General features: G+C 39.3%; 1 protein-coding gene across 3 annotated transcripts in view; it reads left to right on the top strand.

Moving 5' to 3' along the window:
* Positions 1–1,479: 1,479 nt before the first annotated feature.
* Positions 1,480–24,389, top strand: part of pak4 (p21 protein (Cdc42/Rac)-activated kinase 4) — a 59,024-nt gene continuing 36,114 nt past the window's right edge. For 2 of the 3 annotated variants that reach the window (XM_021319391.2, XM_012868301.3), the window contains exon 1: positions 1,480–1,644. The gene's annotated coding sequence lies outside the window, so the exon portion shown is untranslated. Of the gene's footprint in view, positions 1,645–12,933; positions 13,117–24,389 lie in introns of those variants that run through there. The other variant, XM_021319390.2, reaches the window with a different exon arrangement.

Genomic DNA, 24,389 nt, shown 5'->3' with positions numbered 1-24,389 from the left:
AAATCAAGGATAAATGCACTAATTTCAAGACAATTTGACTTATTTTTAGCTCAGTTTTTGCAGTGTGAAGTTAAAGGAAAAAACTGCCATCACAACAGAACAGAATTATTTTTCTGAGACCATTCCTCCCTGCGTTACAGACGTTAAATGATTCTTTTGGGGGGTTTTTTTGTCCCAACTTTCATTTGCAGGTTATTCTTCCTGTTCCCTAAACACAAATCTCCCTTATTTCACAGCTGCTAAAGGGGGCTCAGAAGCTCATTGTTTACCAGACAGGATGATCAGCTCAGGATTCAAACTCAATCCAAATATGTGTTCTCAGAGGGCGTGTTGCTGCCAAATAGCTCCTGCAACAGGACACTCGGGGAGTGGGCCAAAAGGAGGAGGCTGTTATTATATCAGCAACATCTGTTTCTCTGCTGCATCTCCGGATGAATCAGTTACCATTGAGTCATCGCTCCTCTTCAGCTTCTAACCATGCATAAAAATACAGCTGTTGAGCCTTCTAGTCCACCCTGAAGTCAGCTCGATTCTACTGAAGAAGAAGCTTTGGAGCTGCAGAAGGACATCAGTAGACTCTTGAATCCCAACACAAACACTGACAATGAGCCCAAATAAAGGCACGCTTACTGAAAACACACAGAACCACACCTAATGGCTCACAATTGTATTGTAGTCATGGATAAGGTTCTCATCCAAAATAACAATCGATTCATTGAGAACATCTCAATAACAATGCCACGTATATATATATATATATATATATATATATATATATATATATATATATATATATATATATATATATATTAGTATATATATTAGTATATATATATATATTAGTATATACTACTTTTCTAGCTTAGAATCAGAGCTATATAAGGAACTATATGTGGAACTCATCTATATGTATCTAAGCCTTAGATACATATAGATGAGTTCCACAGATAAATACATTTTCAGCAGAAAAATAATAAAGAATGTTTATTTACATAAACAAAAACTAAAGTACATAGTGTTAGTATTTTCTTAGCTATCTGTGTAATATGCAAATAAAAACAAACAATAGATAAAATAATCTGCTCCTGTTTGCTTTAGTTACTTGAAACACTATAATTCTGAGCGAAGAAGATGGCAAAAATGAGAGGCTTTAAATATATAATAATAATAATTACAAAAAAAGGTCTGATGGACTGTTTTATGAAGCCCCAACCCCTCAGTGGTTTGGCCTTCATGATCGAAATAAAAGCTATTTCTCACCATTAACGCTCAGCAAATGAAAACCCTAATAAAAGCTGATGGGTTTATAGCTTTATATTTATTTTTACTAAAATAAAAATAATCAACCTTCACCAAGACGTGCTGGTTTTTGGACGTGAAAGACAGAGAGATTAGGACAACAACAGTCACGTGAATATTCAGGCGGGACTGTGCTAACGCCGATCCGTTTCCACGGTGACGCTCGGCCCCAGTTTCCCGGATGTACTCTTTTCCCTGTTCAACATGGCGCCTGAAAAGTAAGAGAGTTCAGCTAGTGTCAGACAGTTTCCCCCCAAACTTATCCTGCTCATGCTCTTCTAGGCCCGGGGAAGTTTACCGACACCCCTCCGAGGCAGCGGAAAGAGTTTCTCCGTGTCTCTCCGGGTGAGTAAACGACTTCAGCTTTAGTAAAAAAGTATTTAAAGCTTGTTTTGTGGCCCCGCTTCGCGTCAAGGGGCTAACAGGAGCTAACGTTAGCCGCTCTCGCTTCTCTCCAGGCTGTCTCCGCTGCGAGCAGATCAGCCTTCTCTCTCTCTGTTTTTATAAAAACTCGCCCACAGCCTGGTGGAAAGTTTACTTCTTGATATTTATGGCCTAAACTGAACGTGATAAGTCACTTGTGAAGGTACCTCCAATACATCTGACCTCTTTAACTCGGTTTTTTGGTCAGTTTTACACCGCTGCACGACTCATCTAGAGCACCCGATAGTTCTGGTAGAGTCAGACAAACTGATCCGCAGTAGAATTCCGGCAGAATTGTCAATTATTTTAAGCTTTGACGAATTGCTTCCACTCAATGTGTTCTTATTTCACAATTACCGAGATTTAAAGGAACTTCCCAGACGTGTATTATTATTATTTTTTCTAAGAAACAGAAACTGAGCACAAAAACGCAGCCGAGTCCTGAAGTGTTGATTTCAACCGAAGGATTTCACCAAATACGATAAAAAAATAAAATCACATAAAAAAAATACAAAAAACTAATTCTGGGTTGTCAGTGTTTAGGTTAGTGACGTCACAACAGGCACAACAACCACGCTGAGATTATAGCAGGTCCTTAGTTTTTTTAAATTCCGTTTAATATTCTTTTTTTCAACAATTTACAGATTTTGAATTGTAATTTTTTTTAATAAAGAAAATATTTTATTAAACCTGAAAATAACTTGGTTGTTAAAATGTCATCAGTTTAATGGCTAAAAACAGCCTATTTTTTGGGAATAAATTCAGTTAAATAGATTAAAGCTCTTTAAACTCCCCTGACAGTTTAGAAATAGTGTTTTTCGAAATAAAAGGTAGTCCCGGTGCTAAATTATGAGTGTTAAAACACGCTTTACATCTAATCTTAAAAGTCATACTTTATTTAATCTGTTTAACATGTTTTTACAGACTTTTTTTCCACCTAGAGCTGCAAGACTTTAGAGCATTTGGTGATGGCAACTTTGTTAAATATTGCAACGATGTCAGCAAGTCTTCCCTTAGCAGTCATGCATTACATCCATAGGACTTATTTAGCTGCTGTAAATCAGATTAGTAAGTGTTTTTCACAATAAGGCGGAAATGTTTATTCCATTTAAGATTAGTCGATATGAACAAAACTAAAGTTTCAAAATTATTGATTTTTTGTACAAATTGCTTACTGATTATAAAAAGATGAAGGTGAGTTTTTACAGACGTTAACAACCATGGTATTGGAGATGTTGAGACTTAAGTTGTTATGAGTGCAGACCTTTTCCATAGAGGACAGAATAAAATAGAGTAGAATAGCTGTTATTCAGTCCACAGGCAGAACTTCACTACGTATTCCACTAAAGTAAAAAGAAATATACAAATACTACAGGAATAAAATGTAACCAAAAAATAGGGAAATCATTTTTAAAAGAGAAAGGAATATGAGATTTTGAAAAATTACAATGTGTACAGAAAAAAACGTATTCCTTTCTACACAGCTATATTAAACGATAATTAAGTTTTTTGTGTCTGGAATCAATAAAGATGTTGAATGAGTGATAAATATACTTGCAGTGGACAGTATTGCGTCTTTTCTTTCATATTACAGTAACCTACAAAGACGCGTACTGCAGGATTAGTCGCGTATACACAATCTATATATTTAAAGTAAGTTTGATTGATTTTACTGATAGTCCGGCTAATAGCTTTAAACCATCAACAACGAACGGGAAACTCAGTATTTTAATTGTTTTGAGATAAAATCTATTAGATTAATCCAAAGTGATATTACCCGTACTGCACCTTTTCCTTATTCTTACTTTCTGTTTTTACATTTTTACCTTTGTGTGAACCTTCATGCTTCGACTTGCCTCTCACTTTGCTGCTGGTACGCCTTTATTTCCCCGCTGAGGTGCAATCAAGTTTATATTTTAATCTGTTTAAATGCTGTTGATGGACAGATTAGAAAAAGCTCTAATCTAAGTATTGGTCCTTCAAAAAGAATATGCTTTAAATTGAGGGGAAAAAAATCTTTGGATTTGATTCTGAACATTTCTCGTTAAACTTAGCATGGAAAACATTTTCCTAAACAAGATAAAGATGTCAGCCTAACATTTAATTATAATCAGTACTTTTTTTTTTTATGCATATTGTTCACTAGAAGTATTTCTGGAGCGCCTTTCTCTTTTCTGCATTTGTTCTTGGAACAGCAGAATCTTACAAGCACTGTGTTCCTACATGATGGTTTGTGTGGGCAGTGGATGGAGGGAAGATTTTCCGTTAGTAAAGTTGTGCGATTGGTGCCGGGCACACGCAACACATTCTTTAGATACCAGAGGTGAGTGCAGGGGTCCCTGTTCTCTCACGTTATACATCATAGCTGGGGAGCAGCGTCTTGCAAAGCACTCGGTGCAGAGTGAAGTTGCTGTGGACCCACAGTCAGTGAATCCACTGCATGGTGATCTTCAATGCTGGAATAGGCTTGATTGACCCAACGGCTCTCAGTGTACTCGTCCTAACGATGACGGCACTTAATACTCCGTTTACACTAGCCCTTTTTAACCGTGCCGAGAACGATCCGAGCTCGGTAACTGAGAGAACTATCGAGTGTAAATGGAACGCAAACTGAACCGAACTGAGCCAGACACAACCGGGCCGCGCTAAATGCAGACCAGTTCCAGGGGTGGGTTCGGCCCGGTTTTTCAGTGGTCTGGTTTTCTGATAACAAAGAGCGCATGAGCAGACAGCGTCATCTCCGTGCCGTCAGCTGACATTTCATCCATTCAGAAAAATACTTGTTTCCTATATATATATATATATATATATATATATATATATATATATATATATATATATATATATATATATATATATATATAATATATATAATATATATATACGTACCTACACGTATATGTGCATATACATTCATGTATACATTTGTACATACATACACCTCAACGTCTGTGGTTGTGTCCTGCGTCTGTAAATCTTTATTAGATGTTTGTTTGTCTTATCCACTTCCCAAAAGCCGACTCTGTCAAGTAAATTCACCAAAAGTTGCCGTCTTCGCCTTTGATTTGCTTGATTTCTTCCTTCAATCCTAGAGAGCAGTAGTACCGCAGATCGTCACTAGGTGGCGAGGAACCGTGCTAGCATGATGTGTAAATGGTCGTCAGAACCAAACTCGGCACAGTTAACTGATCCAAGCTCGGACTGAGCTCGGCATGGATCGGTTAACAAGGGTAGTGTAAATGGGGCTAAATAGACAAGAAAACATGTTGAGGTGCCTGTAGTTCAAGGCTGGCGAGTAGTCGGGATTTAAGTTGATCCTCAGCATCTTTTGGTGTCTGAAGAGTTTACTTTTGCCAAAGTTCTGCTTACCGAGATATCATTTGCACAAAAGATAACTTTGCAAAGGAGAAATAAAATGATCGTATAAATATTAGTAGCTTTGACATGACATCGGCTCTTGGCTTCAAGTCTAAAGGTTCTTTGTGGAGCTCTTGTTTCTATTCAGCTTATATGCTAAATTAGCAATGGCTGATCCAAAAAGCATGTTATGATTATTGATAGTCCAGCATTAAAGTTCAGATCTTCTATTATTAAATCATAAACAAGCCATTTTGTACTTATTTACCAAAAAGGATAATTTTCTTCTCTGTAGTTTAGTAATTTGACAAATAAGTGGAGCAAAAATCATTTTAATCGCATGGTGCTTTCTGAAGACTTTATATTTTAACTTTTTTTCCATTGATTGTGGTTCTGATTATTGTTTTAAATTGATGACTCTTAATAAATTAGACAGAAGGTGCCATCGAGCCACATGGAGGTCTTAAAAATTACAGCATTCTTAAAGGCTTTAGTATTTTAATGAGATGCTAGAGAAAGTGACCAGAGCCGTCTCCATCAGCATGGCTTAACACGGCGGTGCCCCTCCCCAACTTGTTCCTGAGCACTGTTGGTTGGCTGGATGATAGGAGGTAACTCGTCAAACCAGATTGATGACGTGTACTACTCTCTGTTCTACTCCCATCGAATCCGTTCTAGGAAACTGGGTGAATCAACACCTAGTGCCAGCCTACCACAGGTTGGTTTTTAGCCAATCACGGAATGGGCTGAAAATGACATCAGCAGCAGGCACCATGAGAAACCACAACAAGTTAGGTGGGTCAGTGCGTTCTTATTTGGATAGTGACGCTAGTGCCAATTGTGGATTCTGACAAAATGTGATAGCAGCAGCTAAACGCCCGTCCTCCTGCGCTGCCATGTTCATGTTGGTTCAGCTGGCGGCTCTGCAGCTCTAGCTTTCGTCACAGCTGTATGCCCCGCCTTAAACCATAATACGGCGACGTGATTGGCCTAAAAGGTTTTGGTTCCATCCTGAACAGTTCAAGCCAGAGCGGTACAGGATGGATTCTCGTATGTTTGTGAACGTACAAATACAGAAAGAAGGACCCATGCTGTCCTTTGCGATGTTGCACACGTCACTAAGATTATTTCAATTCAATATATTGGGCTTAAATGTTGTTTAATTTCTATGGAAGTTAGTCAGAAGGCTGAACAATAGGTACAAAAGGGAGACAGGATGCAGAAGTAACAGCTCAAGATAGACTACAATAAAGGTCCGCAGGATCAAACTAAGCCTGGTTACACAAGTCCTGCTTTTTTTTTGGGGGGGGGGGGGGGGGGGTGTTACCTGACTCCGCCAGATAGATTTGCTCCGCATATCCATCTGGAAACCTTCCGTTGAAGTAATTTTGGGAAGGGGCGAAAATACTGGTCAGCTGATTGGCCTATGTTGGTGATAGACGGGCCAAATAAACCAATCAGATTCGTCGTCGCTCGTAACAGAGCGACGACGAAAACACAACCACAAGCCAAGCTACTCTTGCTGCTGCAGGTAAAGGCTCGTTAACTCAGCAAATAAATACTCTGTAATTCCGATAAAACTTGCTCGATAGCCGCGCTAACGCTAGTTTCATCGGCTGAAGCCGCCATGTTCTTTAGACTGAACTGACGCGCTTCCCGTTGCGTCACACCTCAACCCGCCTCAAAGACAACGCTGATTGGACGTTCGTTTGGTGAACGGCTCCAAATTTTCTTCAACGGAGGGTATCCAGACTGATCTGCGAGTGAAACCTTGAAACCTCGCGAGATCAGGATGGTCTCACGAGGCTAGGGGGGGTGAAGAATGGGAGAAAATAAATAACACGCAGAGCAGCGTTGGCCTGGAGCTGCTGGGGTTCTGAGGCAGCAGCATTTCTGTTTTATCTACAGACCCCTAATTATGGCATCTTGTAAATATGTGCTGCAAAGATGCAGCTTTAAAACACAGCCTGAAGCATTTATCAGATAAAAAAAACAACAAAAAAACTTGCTGAGTTTCCACATACATTGTTGGAAAGACAATTTAACTACTTAAACTTAACGTGTGCACCACAGTGAGTAAAGAGAAGCTGCCAGATGGGCCGACTGTTGTCCTGCAGGGCCCTGATTGACACCTGATTGAGCTGATAGAGCATGGAGCCATCATTGCTTCTCCACTGTAGAAGTCAGACTTGTTTTCAAGCACAACCAAACTTAAATAGGAAGCTTTAGAACGGTGAGAAAAAGAGCAACAAGGTCGTTATTGTTGGTATGAACTGAAAGTTTTAGGCCAGATAAGGTGAAGGACAGGCTTTCCTCTGTTACTGCTGCAGCTGATAAGATACGAAGGAGCTGCTTACTTACAGATAAATTATGCACGGCAAAGTATGTTTATGTTTCTACATATTTATCAGAGTGAGGCGTAATTTGGGTTAATTTTGTGACTTTTGCTGTCTATGTGCACGCAGTCCTCTGATGCAGCTAAAGGGGCTTCAGCCTAAAGAAAGGGAGAGATATATTCCTCAAGGTAATGTTCAAATTGTGTTAGAGTTCACGGAAATGCAACATGCCGAGACAATCCAACATCTCAAATATCCACCATTTGAGGACAGAGCGACGTCCCTCGGAGCGTACTAGATCAATAGATCTTAAGACAATAATAATAAGAACCATCCTGATAATCTGCGTGTTTTCCTAAGATTGTTGGAAGGTGAATTTCTGGGCAAAAATCTGGCTAATTATCCTGCCGTGTGAACTCGGCATTAGCTGTCTTGAAGTGGTTTCCAGGCTGGGAAATGGTGGTCGGGCTCGTTTGCTCTCAGTGTTTCGCAGGATTTACGGAAAAAAAAACAGAGACTTCTGGACGGTGGCAGCGTGTCGCCCCGGTTCCAGTTGTGGGTTCTGGTGGATCCCTGTTTGTTACAGTGAGATGGAAAAGCTGGGGGAATCAAAAAGCTTTCATCTTTAATAGTCTGGATAATTCAGTCAGGACTTGACATGTTTATAGCTGCAAGATCCAGTCCCCCCCCCCCCCCCTTTGATCCTTTTATTATTAATATTTCCAAAACAGAACTCCTCAAAGCATCTCTCCAGTTATCGTCACGTTTTTCACACCGTGAGCAATCTCCAACACCAGCTTTAGTTGATCCTTTCCAGCAGAGCGGGGGCTTCCCAGCAGCTTCATAGGTCACTTTTCTGCTGCGTCCCAAATGTGAGCTGCGTTTTCAGCACTAACGTCAATAAACGACTGGTTTTTTTTTCCCCCATTAAGGGAGAAGGATGACGTGACGCAAAAGAAAATCCTCCCCTCATTGCTTCTGTGTACTAATACATGACGTCATTATGTAATGACAGAGCTGCCATGAGTTGCATGGTTAACAAGACACTAACACTGGAGAGGAGCAGGCTGTTGTTATTCAGGCCAAAAGTGCCTTTTACTGAGTAGTTTAGTCCAAAATAACATTTTATTTATTTTAGTTAGTTGACTACAATCAGATTTTACATCCAATCATTTAGATCGTTTTAAAACTGTATAAGCAGGGTTTGTGTTTTACATTTTCCACATCATGATGGGTAAAAGAGATTTAGAATATGGATAAACTTTGTGTTTTTGGATTTGTCTGTATTTAGTTCCTCAGAACCAAAGACATTATTTAACAAATATGCTGGATTTTCCAGTATCTATCTATCTATCTATCTATCTATCTATCTATCTATCTATCTATCTATCTATCTATCTATCTATCTATCTATCTATCTATCTATCTATCTATCTATCTATCTATCTATCTATCTATCTATCTATCTATCTATCTATCTATCTATCTATCTATCTATCTATCTATCTATCTATCTATCTATCTATCTATCTATCTATCTATACATCTATCTATACATCTATCTATACATCTATCTATACATCTATATATATAATATATATATATATATATATATATATATATATATATATATATATATATATATATATATATATATATAAACTGGTTGGTGATTACCTCCCAACACTAAACTCAACTTGAACGTATATCCGGTCACGTTCCTGCTGCTCGATCGGTCTGCTCCAAATTCCTTTAGCCACTATTTTCCCTCAAAACCGAAACGGGAAAACTGGAAAATCATAAGTCGACACATTTTATGAGAGAACTGTTGACGATGCCCCACCGCTGCTGGATGCCCCGACACGTTGCACATGTTGGCTGCTAGCGTCAACACCCCACATTCTCTCAGTAGGTGTGTGTGTGTGTGTGGTTTTGTTTTCATGTGTAGAATTTATTGAAACGTAATCTAATTATAAGCGTGAGCTAACAAGTATCAGGTTTGGCACATTCTTGTCCGTCTTGTTGTTCGGTGTGACTGAAAGTCGTTTTTGTTTCTCGCTGAAGCAGAAATCCTTCCTGGATTTATTATAACTCATAAAGTAAGTGGCCGGTCCTGTTGTGTAGAAATTCATACGGCAGTTTCTTTTGCTTATGACTCACTGAATTATGTCGTTTCCACTAAAGCTTATCTAGGACAGGCATCTTCACGTTTAGCTTTTGATTAATTTCCGTATTATTTTGTTCACCCTTAGTGCTGGGTTTCATTCTTTAACAATAGTCAAGGTTTTCTTTGTGTGTACATGACTATTTTCTTTTGCATATTTTGAATAGTTTCTACAGCGTAAGTTTGGTTCCCATGGCTTTAATACAAGGTTGAAGCTTTAATGGATCATCATAAGAAGTTTGGTTAAAACAAGATGGTGAGAGGTCTTAATTTTATTTGAAGAATACATTTTTTTAAATGTTTTCTTCAAGGTTTGTGTGTAAATATTTTTTAGTGGGTTATTTTTATCGCATTATTGTAATTTTTGTAAAATAGTTTTTTGTAATTTAGCGCTGAAATGGCATAAAATAAAGTCACGTATATCATGCAGATAAAAGGGATATGGAACATAGAGGCATCACTAAACTTAGTCATATTTGATTATTTTTCATATTTTTGGCACCTTTTTAATGGTCACTGTTCCTTTCTATTGCATGTATCGTCGTAGTAGCCCTCTAGTTAGGCTAGTAAACTGTAATTAGGTTGTTTAAAGCATTTATTCGTCGGTCAGAGCGTGGAAAGCATGAAAAGGCTTCCCTCTGGCGTGTCGGCCCTCAGAACGTCTCGTCTGTGTTTGTGTGGAAATGTGTGGAAGTTACCTTTATGTACTCATTTACCCGGCTTTCTCTGTCTTTATCGTTGACCTTTCCACATTCCACAGCCTGCCTTTGAAAGTCAGCCCTGATTGGCTGCAACAGTGCATGCTTTGTTTGAACTTGGCCTCCGGATTGGCAGCTCTGTGCGTCTCTGGCTCTGATATGTTGGGTGAACCAGTTTCTGCTGTATTTTTACTCTCAGAGGAATGTCAACAGGCTTTCTCCTTATGCGGGCCGAGGCTTTGTTGTCGGGTATTAAATACGTTCAGATATTAAATGCGTTCCTGGGAACTAAGATGAACTCTGTTCGGGAACTTTACATTGGACCTGATTGTGTTCTGATTATTTTAATCTACAAAATTGTGTATTAATTTGTGAATCAGCCATTTGTTTATGCAAACTACAGGTTTATTTAGCTGTGTTGGAAGTAGGTAATCAGTGATCCACGCTCTGATTTCTTTTGAATTTCTTCTTAAAAAAACAAATTGACCAATATTCTTACATCATGTGTTGTAATTTGGCCCTGGCTGTGTCAGTCTGGTGATGAATGTGTTTATATTAACAGGCAGACTTGGTATTTCACAGCAGCATGCTTTGATTAGATAAACAAGCTAATTTGAGGCAGACTGTCACAACTTGTTGCCTAAGCGGGAGTATTTATCTAGTGGCAAAAGGAAAGCATTTGAGAGGTTAGAAGCACCAGTTTTTGAGCTAAATTGTTGAATATTTGGGTTGTAACGGTACAACCGAACGAAGACAGCATTGTTTTATTACACGTGCAGAAAGTTAATGTGCGGAACAAATTGCGAAATTCAATGTTCGGTGGGGCAAATTTAAAAAGAGAGGACGCCCTGCTGTTCCTGAACTCTATTTGGGAAGATTAAGGTTTTTCATTCAGTTAAATATGATCATGGAGAAAGAAAGGTGGACAAAACCCAAGATTTATGTCAGCGTATTTTAATAAGGTAACCCAATACTCAGCTCAAACAATGCAAACGTCACAGGTACTGGAGAAAAATCTGCTGAGCTCTAAATGGCTACAGCTCCCTTGACTTCTTACCCATTTTGGTATATTTCAACCTGTAATTTACACGTTTTTATTCTTATTTTTTTTGTGATGGATCACCACAAATTTTTTTTAATTTGGTGAAATTTTACTCTATATATACCTGTCTTGCATATATAATCTATGCCTGCCTATATGTCTTAGATTGAAAAAAATAAAATAAACACCAACAAAATTTTCAGTAATTCCTAACTCTCCATTTTTTCACGATTTAGAACATTTAAAAATTTTAAACAGACTCTGTGAACGCCTAAAGGTCTGCTCCTATAGTCATAGGATCCACACACGGATCCTCCCCCTCCTTCTGATTGACCAATGGTAGAGCAGCAAACCCCACTAAGGACCGCCTACATTATTTCCATAATGATACAGAAATGCATTAATAAAAATAAGAGAGACATTTTTTAAAAAGAATACATGCAAATAAAAAAGCTTATTGCCACTGACCACCGCCAGCTGGTTATGTGGGAGAAGTGTCTTGCCCAAGGACACAACGACTGAGACGGTCGTGGCACAGGATCGAACCGGCAAACGCAGGACGAACTCGCTAAATCTTGCTCCACTGTCGTCCATAACCATAGTACATCTAAAGATATACCTTTAGTTCTTCACAAAATTATTCTTTAGTTCTTTCTATCGAAAATAATAAAATTTCACTTAAAAAAACTTTTTTAAATGTTTTTTTATTAATGGTTTTGCCAGACATACACAAACAAATACACATTACCTGGTTACAGTTAAGTGAATCAGAAAGATAGATAAGTGCATCTTGTGCCCAGCCCCCCCACCCCTTGTTTTTTTTTAAACAAATAACCACAAAAAAAACAACAGAAAAAACAACAACTTAAAATGCAGTCCAGCAGCAATGTAGAGAACAAGCCAGATCCACAACCTAGAACATAGATCACAAAACAATATGAGACAAAAAAAAAAAAAAAACCCTAGAAAGTCTATCAATCCTGCAGCTGTATCTAATAAATGGGCCCATTTCTAGATTAACTATAAATGGGCCTCACACCTTATTGAATATATCTTCCCTCCCAGCCACCCTATAGGTGACCCGCTACTTAAAAAACATGTTTGAATTAGAGATAACGATTTAAAAAAAACAAGGTAAATAAAGGGGATTTTTTTTTGTTTTTTTAAACAAACATAATAAAAAAATCTTTAATTGGTACAATTACTTTCATAGGTTTAGTTATTAGGACCATTAATATATTTCCTGCTTGTAATTCTGTCAGTTTCGGTCCTCCATAATTTTTTTTTAAAGATTTTGTAAATGTTCACTTCTCATCTGTTGATAATTAAAACAAAGTGAAGGTTGGAGGTGGGGTGGGGGGAGTAAATAGAAACAGTCCTGCAAATAAACCTGGAAACAGGAAGTGTAAAAAGTCAAATTGGTGTGACGTCACCATGCAGGTAACAAAACACCTGCAGCTGCGCGAGGAGGAAGAGAAAGAGGAGGAAGAGGCGTCGCTGTTGGACCTGTTACCCGTGTTTGGCTGCTAACACAGCCGTGCTAACCCCCCCCCCCCCCCCCCCCTCCTCCTCCTCCTCATCCTCCTCCTCTGGGACCGGCTGTCTCACTCGGAAACGTCACCACAGTGAAACCGAAGGAAGGCGACACGCTGCGTGTTTCCGAGCCCACGGCCGTCTCCTCTCCTCTCCTCCGTGTCGGACGGCGCAGACAGCCGCGTCGCTGCAGGCAGGAAGGCAGGAAGGTTCTGGGTTTATCTGGTGGGCTCGGTTCTGCTTCGGGTCTGACCACCGCTGAAAGTGAGTATAAGCGAGTCTGACTTTTACCACAAACTTAAACGTCTCTTCCTGCTGCCTTTTTTTTTAAAAAGCCCTGAACCAGCCCCGCTGTAAACCAAAGCCTCTCACCGGGGATGAAACCCTGAGTCAGAGAGGAGAAAGCAGCAACAATAACTTTGTTGTTGTTGTCACTGAGAGGTTCTACCGGGCCGCTGCTCCCTTCTCTAACCCACCCGGACCTGTTGCAGGCAGCTGCTGGGCTCCACATCCACAGTCATCTGTCTGTATTTGCACAAGTGTTGGTGACACATGGAGCTGCACAGAGAGGGGGGGGGGGGGGGTTTGCGGGTTTTAAACCGGCCTGTGGAGTCGGTTTGGTTGGCTGGGGTGGGTTTATGCACAGAAATCAGTCTGTTTTATGTAATTCAGTGAAAACTACAAGAGCCTAGATCTCCTAAATCTGCTTGTTTTTGTGCTCTCGGTTTAAACCGGGAGGAATAAATCCCTTTTTTATTTTTTATTTTTTTTTTAATCAGCGCCTAAAAGTAATTAACCTCTATTAACACGGTGCGACTAACTGCTTGTTACCTTGGTTGTGAGAATGTCTTATCATTAGACATTAAAGCTCTCTTAGCTCTTGACATGTAGTGCTTTATGTTGTATCTAAAAATATAAAGCGGATGGAAAGGGCACAATAAGATCTTCCTAATAAATGTATTCTTCCTAATAAATCCTTCCTCATCTACGAAGGACGCTTAAATAAAACATTTATCATTAAGTCTAATACTTGATACGTGTTTCACATATTTGAGCATGTTTTGATTTATAACTGTGTTTTTGGCTGAAACTAAATGGAAATCAAATAATTGCAATAACGCTACAGATCAGTGGACTGCAACATGCGTCCCCAGAACCGCTCTTTAGACTTTATAATTTTGGCCCAATATAGTGAGGAAGTTACCAATTTTTAAAATGTAAAGGTAATTAAGAAATGTTAAATCAGTGTTTTACTGCAAAGAGCGACAATAATAGTGTAAGGAATATTCTTTCTAATTCTATTAGCTAGTCATTCTTGCATTTTGATTGCCAACTAACTGCAATTTTTTTGACATAATTTTATTTAAAAATGTAATTTTCCATTGAAGGAAATGCATTAATTTTCCTTTATGTACAAGTTTGACGATTTTTCTATTTTTCTATATTTAAAAAAAATCTAAAAACCAGATTTTGAATTATTTTTCTAAATCTTGCATACTTTGAAACCCATAACTCAGATTACAGCTAGAAAAACAACTAACTTAAGTCTGTTGCCTTTAAATGATTTAGGTGTGTTTATAATTCTGTAATAAAATGTTAAGGGAAAAAAAGGGGTCATTCTACAAAAAATGGTTTGAAAATATGCATCTTTGGATGCTCCTGAGGAAGATAGAGCTTGAGATCGCAAAAATGTTAATGATACTGAGGCTGCTGCTTGTTAAATTGTCAACTTTTATTTCAATTCAGTAAAAAAGTTACTTTCAGACACATAAAGAGTTGATTTGTGCAGCTTCTCATCTGGGACTTGGGTTTTAGAGTTTACACAATAAGAAGTATGTGTCAAACTGTTCAATAAGTCCAATATGTACAAAATAAATAACCATTTGTTTATGCATTACTAGGCTGATTCCCCTAGTAATGGGTGTAGATTCCCAAACATTCAAAGGCTCCATTTGAAAACCTTTATTGGGTAAAGACTCTTCCGCCAACGAAGTGCGTCAGCGGTCGCCATGATAAGTGCTGTCCGAATACAGCACTCAGTAAGGAAGGAAGTAGGAAAAGGAGCCTGTATGCTTCCTCTCACAGCTAATTTAGCATAGGAACCTTGCGATGTCTCTTAACGGTGAAAAGAAGCTATAAGGAATCCCACAATCCTTTTGTGGGACGTATAAGCACAGGCCACCTCACAGAAATCAACGGAAATGGCTGGAGAGAAGAGGGCACAAGTTAATTTTCTGAAGGCTGCAGGTCCTGATTTGACTCGCATCATCCTTGTGCGTTTCCGTCACGTAATGACGTCGGAGTTAAAGGCTGTCTGAAACCGGCACAGCAGTCCAAAGCTCCATTCCTCCCCGTGATAATGCTCTTACTGGTAAACCCATAAAAGGTCAAGAAGCAGGAGCTTTAATTAGAGGTATTTGGAAGGAGCCAAAGAGTCATTGCAGCACCACGTAACTGTTGGCCACTAGGGGCGCTAGCCTTGTAAGTTCCAAGTTTAGCGCCCCTGAAGGCCCCTGGCAACACTGCACTGTGGCTAAATTAAACAGTCTCCCTCTGGGTTTTGGAATCTGCTAGCAGGCCTCTTTGGACCAGAAGATTGAGAAATCATGGAGTCACTTGTAAAGACAGAGCCACATTCACCCCTCTAGATTAAATCCTTCATCAGAGAACCAAAAATAAGTCTGAACAGGTAAGTGATCACAGATAACGAGAATGACCCATTCGACAACGGATCCGACCCTTTCAAGTTACATAGACGAGTTTTTGAGAAGGGCAGCCCGCCCGGAGCATCCATGTACACCAAGTGCTGCATATTGACCTGAAGAATAATTTAATATATCTCAAATTAGGCTAATACTTAGGTCAGAACTTACTGTGCTGCTTTAAAGAATATTACCGTGAAGTTGAAAAATATTAGCTATAATTTAACTCTCCTCATTGATCCATTGGCTTGGGGAAAAATAACAGATTTAGCTGAAGCCTTTGTCAAACTCTACCTCTGTATTTCTACTGAGCGTGTTTCCAGCTGCAGTACTTGAATAAAATAGCCCGACCTTGTGGACGCTCTTATTACTTCAGGATAAGGTTTCTAAAACCTGGAGGTTTTGTTAACGTAGACCTTAAGGTCAATGGGATACTTTTATTACTTTATTTTTCAGACTATACGTCGCTCTTACTTTCATAGTCCGGCTGATCCTGCGACTTATGGTCTGAAAATACAATATTAATATATGCTCTGTGCTTTTTGTTCAAAAACACTCATCTGTAGGTCTCACCCGCTACCACTGTGCTTTTTACTAATAGCATGGGATCTTTTTAGCGCCCGCTGTCCTGCGTCTGCACCAGTGGACAGAACAGCCCATAAACCGTCACCGTCAGCGGCAGTGAGCTGATATTAAAGTATTACAGCATAGAGGGCGACCTAAATGTTGCTTTATGGTGTCTAGCCTTTTTAAAACTGGGGTGGCAGCGTTCTGTCACACTGAAAAGCTACGAACTCGAACTAAAACGTGAGGAGTTGTTGATTTTCTCTGGCAGGTGACCCGTCATTGTTATGAGGCAGTTTAATATCACAATCCTGTGGTCAGCTGTAAAATTATGAGGTTTATTGCTCATTGCGGTGAGCATCAAAAATGGGTTAGGGTTAGTGGTGAGCATCAACCAAAACCAAAACCAGTTCAGCTTCAAGAACTGGAGTAAAATGCAGCGGCATTGCAGAGTCTCTCAGCAAATTGTCCACACACAGCTCCAATAACTCATCGTATGAACACGTTCATATCATATTTTCTGATTCCTTAAGTCAGTGGTTCTGACTTAGAATAATGAAAACATCCCATCCCAACAAAATGGATTCAAAATGCAACTTTTATTTCTCTCTTTTAGTGCAACAAATGTCTTTATTACAGTAATAATCATCTTTATTTGTCATTGCAACATACATTTCAATAAAATTTGTCCTCCGCATTTAACCCATCGCTCAAGGAGCGTTCTGGCACTGAGGGTCCTGCTCAGGGAGCCAGTGGCAGCTCGCCAGCTAGAGATCAGCCAGAAACAGACACACACCGCTGTTCCCTCCAGCTCACAGTGAGAAAGAAGCAGAATTTCAAAGACCAGATTTGCTAAATTAAACAGTTAAAACTACGTCAAAAGTAGGACTGTGCATAAAAATCCATACAAAGATTAATATTGATGTTTTTAAAAAACAATTTAATTATTATCGATTTAATATCGATATTCTGGTTTTCAATGTCGATATACCTCCAAGCCCCTAGGGGGCGTTATTACATCGCGCCATCACTGTTCACAGCGAGGAAGAGCAAGTGAGATGAATTTGCGGAACGGCCGACAGGATTTTAGAAGCACTTTCGTTCCTAAAATCAGACGTTTGGCCACATTTTTGGCTTCTGTGACCGAATGCACTTTATGTTCCTGTTAATATATCAGTGTTCAATAAATTGAACATAGATATAATATTTGGCTGGTTTTGTGGATTGAATGACTTTGAGCATTAATTTGAAAGTAATAAATATTGATATTGGAGTCAAATCATGTCAAGCTGAGATATATCGAGAATCGTATCGTATCATGAGCTATGTATCGAGAATCGTATCAAATCAGCTCATCCAGATTATACTCAGCCCTAGACAAAAGTTAAAAATGCACCCTTGTTGTTGGCACTCAGGCTTACAACATTACCAGCCACTCTCTGCCAGGGATGGAGTGGCAGTGTATGCACTTCACGTGATCTGAAGGCATGGCTGCTGAATACGCTAACAAATCGGTATCAGCCGATACGCATGCACATATCGGATGATACGATACAGGACAAAAATGCAAAAATCGGCCAAAGATATCAGTCAATCTCTAGCTCTAAGCCCAAGGCCACCAACTCCTTTATCCAAACCCAGTCCTGTGTAGGGGTGGGTATTGCCAAAGAAGCCACGATCCGATTCTATCACGATGCATCACGATACTTGAATTATTGCGATGTATCGCGATGCATTGCGACATTTTCACTGAACATTGTTAGAAAAAAATGCAGCCATTACCAGTGGCTGACTGGCTGTGTATGATCTGGGTAGTGTCTTCAATTGATACATAACTGAAAGCAACTGAATTCATACATAGCTGTATTTATTGAAACGATTTTTGGAGGTGTTGCCATGAAAACAAATATTACTGTTACTGGAGTGGACACACTGACAAAAAGTGCTTAGGATTTATTAAACTTAAAATAACAAAATAAGGATAATCAATGCTGTTTACATGGCCTCAGTGATCCTTTAAACCAATGAAGTTGTATTCCACTTGTTTTTGGCTGATGTTCACCAACCATTAATGCAATTTTATTTATTTATTTTTTTTAATTAATAATCGATACTTGGCGTCAAGAATCGATGCAGTAGATCGTGAAACTTAGAATCACGATGCATCGTCATGACGATTATTTTGCACACCCCTAGTCCTGTGTCGGTTTGCTGGTACGGTTCGGTCATTATGTTGCAGGCCGAGTTCTGCTGGAGTTCATTTTTCTCACAGATGGTTCTGGTCAGGTCCTGTTGCAGCGAAGCGTCCTCAAACCATGACTCTTCCACCCCCATGCTTCACAGGTGGAAGGAGGTTCTTTCCCCAGAATCCTGTAATTGGGTTTAGCCAAATGTGACCTTGTTTCTGGTGTCCGAATAATTTAGTTTTAAACTCATAAGTCCAAAGAACAATTACTTCAGTATTTCTGAGACAATTCTGAGATCTTCCATTGGATCTGGCAGCAGGTCCAGTTGATAATGTTGGGACACATGAACCGATCCCCGAACTGTATGTACGTTTAACAGAAGATTAAAACAGAGTTTGTGAAACTTTTACTCTGTTTGAAAACACAAAAAGTTTTTTTTTTTACGTTCTTGGGTATCAAGACCTCTTTATATGGGATCCTCCTGAAGTCAAATCTTGATTACATCATTATAAAAATGATTTCTGTTGGTAAAAGCTGTTTAAATCTGATCTTGTTCCTCTGAAAACTAGGGCTGAACAATTTTGGAAAATAATCTAATTGCGATTTTTTTTCTTAATAGTGCGATTTAATGCGATTTTATTTTATTTTTATTTTTTTTATTTTCCCCAGTTTAATTTATCGTGTCTTTTTAAACATATACAAACAACAAATCAATCTGTTTCCTCGCTGTGGAGATTAGTTGCTAAAAGACCCACAGCATCTAAACCAGTGGCGGCTGGTGAAAAAAAATCTTGGTGGGGCTGGCCAATAGATTTCCCTGCCTAACCCAGTACATGCATTTAAATTAAAAGTCGGAAAATTACTACGATTCCACAATAAGCATTTAATTAATAAAAAAAACATTGTTCACAAAAGACTATTTTGGTGTTTTTGTCTTATTAATCCTTTTCACAGACTCATGCCAGAGGGTTTGCATACATTGTACATGTACGTATATTATTACAAAACAAACGTTTACGTCTTGACTTTAATATTATCCTAATTTTTTATTTATATAATGATTTAAGTAGAACAATGACTAGTGCAAAATTAAGTTGTATTTACCGGAGATGAAGTGTAGACTGCGAATTCTGTCTTAGTATGATGGCTCCCACAGTCCATTGGCATCCTTCATCCTTTTCATTGAAATGATCCATTTCTTTCTCATTTCTTTGTCCTTCGGTAAACGAAACAAACGTACATCCGACGATTTGGAATGCTTCTGTGTGTAACCGGGAGCACAACACGTCGTAGGCATTGTTTAGATTCCAAAAATAAACTAAAAGTACGCTCTAATTCACCCGTTTTGTCACGCTGGTAAGCGAAAACAGTACTGTTTTTGCCGACCACCGTTACCCGGATGTAGCGCGGATGTAGCTCGTGACGTCACGCGTGAAGTGCACCTATCACTGTGCAGCTAGGGCTACTACTCCAGGAGCCCCAAAGCCATTCATTTTGGCGATGCTGATTGGCCAAATATTTTTAAATCTTCCCTAGCAACAGTATACGATTGGTTATTTCGCTACACTTGTAGGGCTCCTTCAGTCACAGCCCCAAAAGTGTAGAAGAAGAGAAATGATACGTTCTGTTGGTGGAAATGCACTGTTAAATGATAGAGTCAATCAGTAGAAGTGTTTTATTAATTCTTATTACATGTAGCCACGTACTATTAAGTAAAAACTGACATTAATAATACTTTTAAAATCTATATATATTTTGACTTCTCCCCTCCACATCTAGGGAGGGCAGCGCCCGAGCGCCCCCTATGGGCCAGCCGCCACTGATCTAAACTCAGAGCAGAAATGATTGCGTTCTGCCTACAATATATTTCAACCAAAATTGCAATTTTGACTTTTCACCGCATTAACCACAAGCAACAAAAATGGCCTCTAAATAAAGACGCTTGTAAAGGACTATTCAAAACCAGAACTTTTAATGCTTCTATTAATCAGAATATTATTCAAGAGAACAGTTTTTAGTAGATTTGGACATCAATCCTTGTTGAACATAAAGTGCAACCAACAAGCAAGTCTAAGTATTAAACTGATTGACCTGTACTTAATGCTATGTATGATTATACAAACTCTAAAACAAGTAATAAAATTAGATTATCTCACTGCTGCAACTGTCTTCCCTTCCATGTGGAGGCAAACCCACTTTAAACATTTTACCAACACCTAATGGACGTGTCTAATTCCCTAATTGTTACATAGCCAAAAATTGCAGACTCTGCGATTTGGAAATTGCGTTTTTTTTAAATCGCGATTATATTGAAAATGCGATTAATTGTTCAGCCCTACTGAAAACCAATAATATTCGTCATCTCATCTTTTCAAACTGTTAATTCTGAAGAAATCCAGAGCAGCATTCTGGCCGCACAATTATAATTTATAATCTACGTCTCTTATCTATTCGCATCTGGTTTCATTTGAGATTTTTATTATCATGCCGACCCCGCTGTCATATTTCACGGCGCAGACCACCCATGCACAATGCCTGAATCGGGCCAGAAGACAGCCGCTCGGTCCAGAGCTCATCAGCCCGGCTCGGTCCAGCAGACAGGCTTTCTCGTTGCTCAGCCAGGCGTCGACGGATCCATGCACGAAGAGGGCGCGAGGGACGGGGCGGCGCATGGGAAACAAACAGAGAAACCAAAACGGGAAAAAAAAAAAAGCCAGGGTGGATAAGGATATGAGGTTTTTGTTGCTGCTTTTATATTAACAGTCAGAGAAGGATGATCAAGTGATTTGGCTCTGACCTATCAGCTGTTTCTGCTCTCAGGTCAACATAAACCTGTTAGTTTTTCCAGGTTTCATCTCCCAGTTACCCCCCACAGATGAACTAAATCCTAAATTACGGCTCTGTAGATCTCAGTTTCTGCTCCAGAAGTATGTATTGGATGCAAACAGTCGTCAACAGCCTGCTCGGTTGCTACTAATCAGCGCTTAAAAAGCCGCATTAGGCGACTCCTCCCCTCTGATCTGCTTCTTGTTTGTCATTTTTCTCTCATTGCATCACTTCTTGTAGTTCCTTGGCTCCTCAGGGCTGCAGTAAAATCATGTTTTTTGGATTCGGATCAAGGACAAATCTCAGGGTTTGAGAGCCAAGATGCTGGTTTACTCCCAGGCTGTAAATATGGGCGCATCGGGAGGATTTATCGGTGTTGGGACCTTTCGCTGATGTCATGTATGAAGCAGCTCTTTACTTTAGGCAATGTTTTATAATAACCGTTCCCAACTGTTTCAAACGAGTCGAAGTGTATATCTTTAGGTGTTTTCTAGATCTCTGGTACTGGTTTAAGCTTTTGGCTTCAGTCCGGATCACTTTTAGATTAGTTTGGGATTGAGAATAAAGCCCGGTTGGGTCACGGCGGAAGGAAAATGTTTCCGTTTTTCTTTCCTGTTACGCTTTGCTTCCACAATATTTCTTTTCGTTTCAATCAGAGCTGCACAGTAGAATAAATGAATTTAATTTGTCTCATCATTTATCACCGTACCCGTACCGTTCCTCCTGGCACTAAAGGAGCAGATACCGGTCCTGTTGATGGGTTAAGGACCTCTGACCGCTCGGTCCAGCTCTGTTAGAGCAACATCCTGTGTTCAGGAGTCTCCTCTGTGGTCTTGAGATTCTGCAGGTTATGGCACCTATTGATAAGCCGTCCTGGTGGAGTTGGACTGCCTGTGCAGCCACTGCAGGGTGCAGATATCGGCTTCATGATACCGGTAGTGACTCTGATGCTGCTCAGATGCTAAACTGTCTGTGGCCTCCACCTGCAGAACCTCTCCTGTTTTTTAGGGTCGTCTCACTAGCTACGTTTACATGGACAAAAGTAATCGGAACAAAGGGCCGATTACTAACTACGCCAATCGGAATATTATGATCAGATTAAGCTCAGTCAGAATGATATTCTAATCCGAATCAACATGCATAGAAAGTTAGGATTAAGTTTTTTCCGATTGAGGCAAACTGGCCCGAGTGTGCACGATTGGCCGGCGTAAACGTGACGTAATTCCACGTTGGTGAGTGGCGGAAATACGTCAGGAAGCAAAACCTTTCTGTTCGTAAAAATAAAAGAGCTTATAATTGTTGTTTAGTCGGTAACGCTTCAACCGTAGATAGAACATCGTGCAAGTCCAGCCTGGGTGCTCAGAAGACAAAATAACTCCTAAAATACTGCTTTGTTTGCTATTTTTGTAGTTTAGCAAAGACGGAAGTTCTTCTTCTGTGTTTTTTTTTTTTTTAAGGGGAATTTGGTAACTGTGCATGTCAGAGTGGTTCTGTTCTGAATAAAGCCAGGTGCATATACATGAACATTATGATCGGATTAATTGATTGTGTGCCCAATCAGATTATTTCATCCGAATACATTTTAATTTAATCGTGAAAATTTGTGCATGTAAACATAGTAATTGTTGCCCCTTTAGCGCCTGCTGTTAATTCCATTAACACCGGATCAGCGACGCTGATTAACAATCTCCTCTACTGCTGAACTGACCAGATCAATGATCCACAAGCTTAACTGACTTTATATTAAACTCTAATTAAAAACAGCTCCTTTTAATTTTTTTGTTTTTGTTTTTTAGCAGTGAATCTTCGTCGTTATCTGCTCATGCTTGGCTTGTAAATAATAAAATCAGCGACAAAAAAGTAGTTTTAGCACCCTGGAGAAATTGTCCAAATTCTTTTGGTACCGATAAAGTTTTTCTGCAGAACAGAGATGGGTAAATGAATTTGCAAGGACCTGGCGGGTGTCAGACAGACAGCGGTGGGCGTAGCAAATGCATTCAGTAGGAACAGTGTTGGAAGCAGCTGCTGGAAAAGTGATGGTCATCGGTTAGTGATGCATTGTGGGTTCATAGAAAGCGGAGTGGTCGCTTTCTGGGGCGTCCTTTTTAAAAACATGGTCCTGGATGTACTGACACCCCAGCTGGCTCCAGCGTCAGACCTTTGCTGAGCTGTACAAGGCAAACCGACTGACTTTACATAAACTATCACACTGCAAAAACGGAATTAGAAATAAGTAAAAAAAAAAATCTTGAAATTAGTGTATTTGTCCTTAATTTGAACAGGTAAATAAGATGATATGCCAATGAAATGATTATTTTTACACGTAAAATAAGATAATTGGATAAAATACACTTGAAATAAGATGATGGAGATGAGTTGTTCTTATTCAAAGTGCAAAAATCTTATTCCATTGGCCGATTGTTTAAACTTGCTGCTCAAATCGAGGACAAATACACTAATTTCAAGAAAACTTAACTTATTTTTAGACATGTTTTTGCAGTGCAAGAGCTGGTAATGCTGTGTGATGCTTCTGCAGAGCATCCTGTGTCTGCTGGCCTTACTGCTGGACTCTCTGGGACTTTTATCCCCCACCCCGGCTGTTACAGACATGCCAGTTAATCTGCGGCAGTCTGCCTGCTGCCCCGAGCAGACGTCTCCTATTGGAGGCTCGGTTTTTATCCCTCAGCGAGTTTGTTTAAGCGTTTCAGGCCCACTCCTGATAAAGATGATTGTGGCCAAGATGCTAAAGTGTGAGGAACATGCTGGTTGATCGCAGCCAATATCATCAGGTGCATGTTTTCCTGAGGTGCGATCAACCCGCTTCACTTGCATGTTCTTTTTTTTTTTTTATTCCTGTCTTCTGTGTTCATGTTCTGTTCATTTCTTGAACCTCTTTTTATATGGATCGTTTATTTTTCTTGCATACACAGTAGTTTTTTAAATGCGCATTTTGAAATATCGCGTTATAGAAAGGGTTGATGGAAACGGCAAAATTCAAATTAACTCAAAAAAAGGTTTTACACTTGCTTGAGGTGGTTTTTGACTTTTTCGAAAAACAGTAAATGAGGCTGTAATGATTAGCACTAACAATTGGTTTATCAATTAGCAATTATGAACTTATTTATACCGGAAAAGTGTTATTTAACCAGTTGTTGACTTGTCCAGCAAACGTTGATAACTTTAATTATAATTGCAATTGGTGTTTTAATCCTTACTCCTTTACCACAAGCCAATGAAAACGTCTCAGTTTATTCAGTTA

Source organism: Fundulus heteroclitus, chromosome 18 (genome assembly GCF_011125445.2).
Source record: "Fundulus heteroclitus isolate FHET01 chromosome 18, MU-UCD_Fhet_4.1, whole genome shotgun sequence".
Classification (NCBI taxonomy): Eukaryota; Metazoa; Chordata; class Actinopteri; order Cyprinodontiformes; family Fundulidae; genus Fundulus; species Fundulus heteroclitus.
This window is presented reverse-complemented; position numbering and strand designations above follow the sequence as displayed.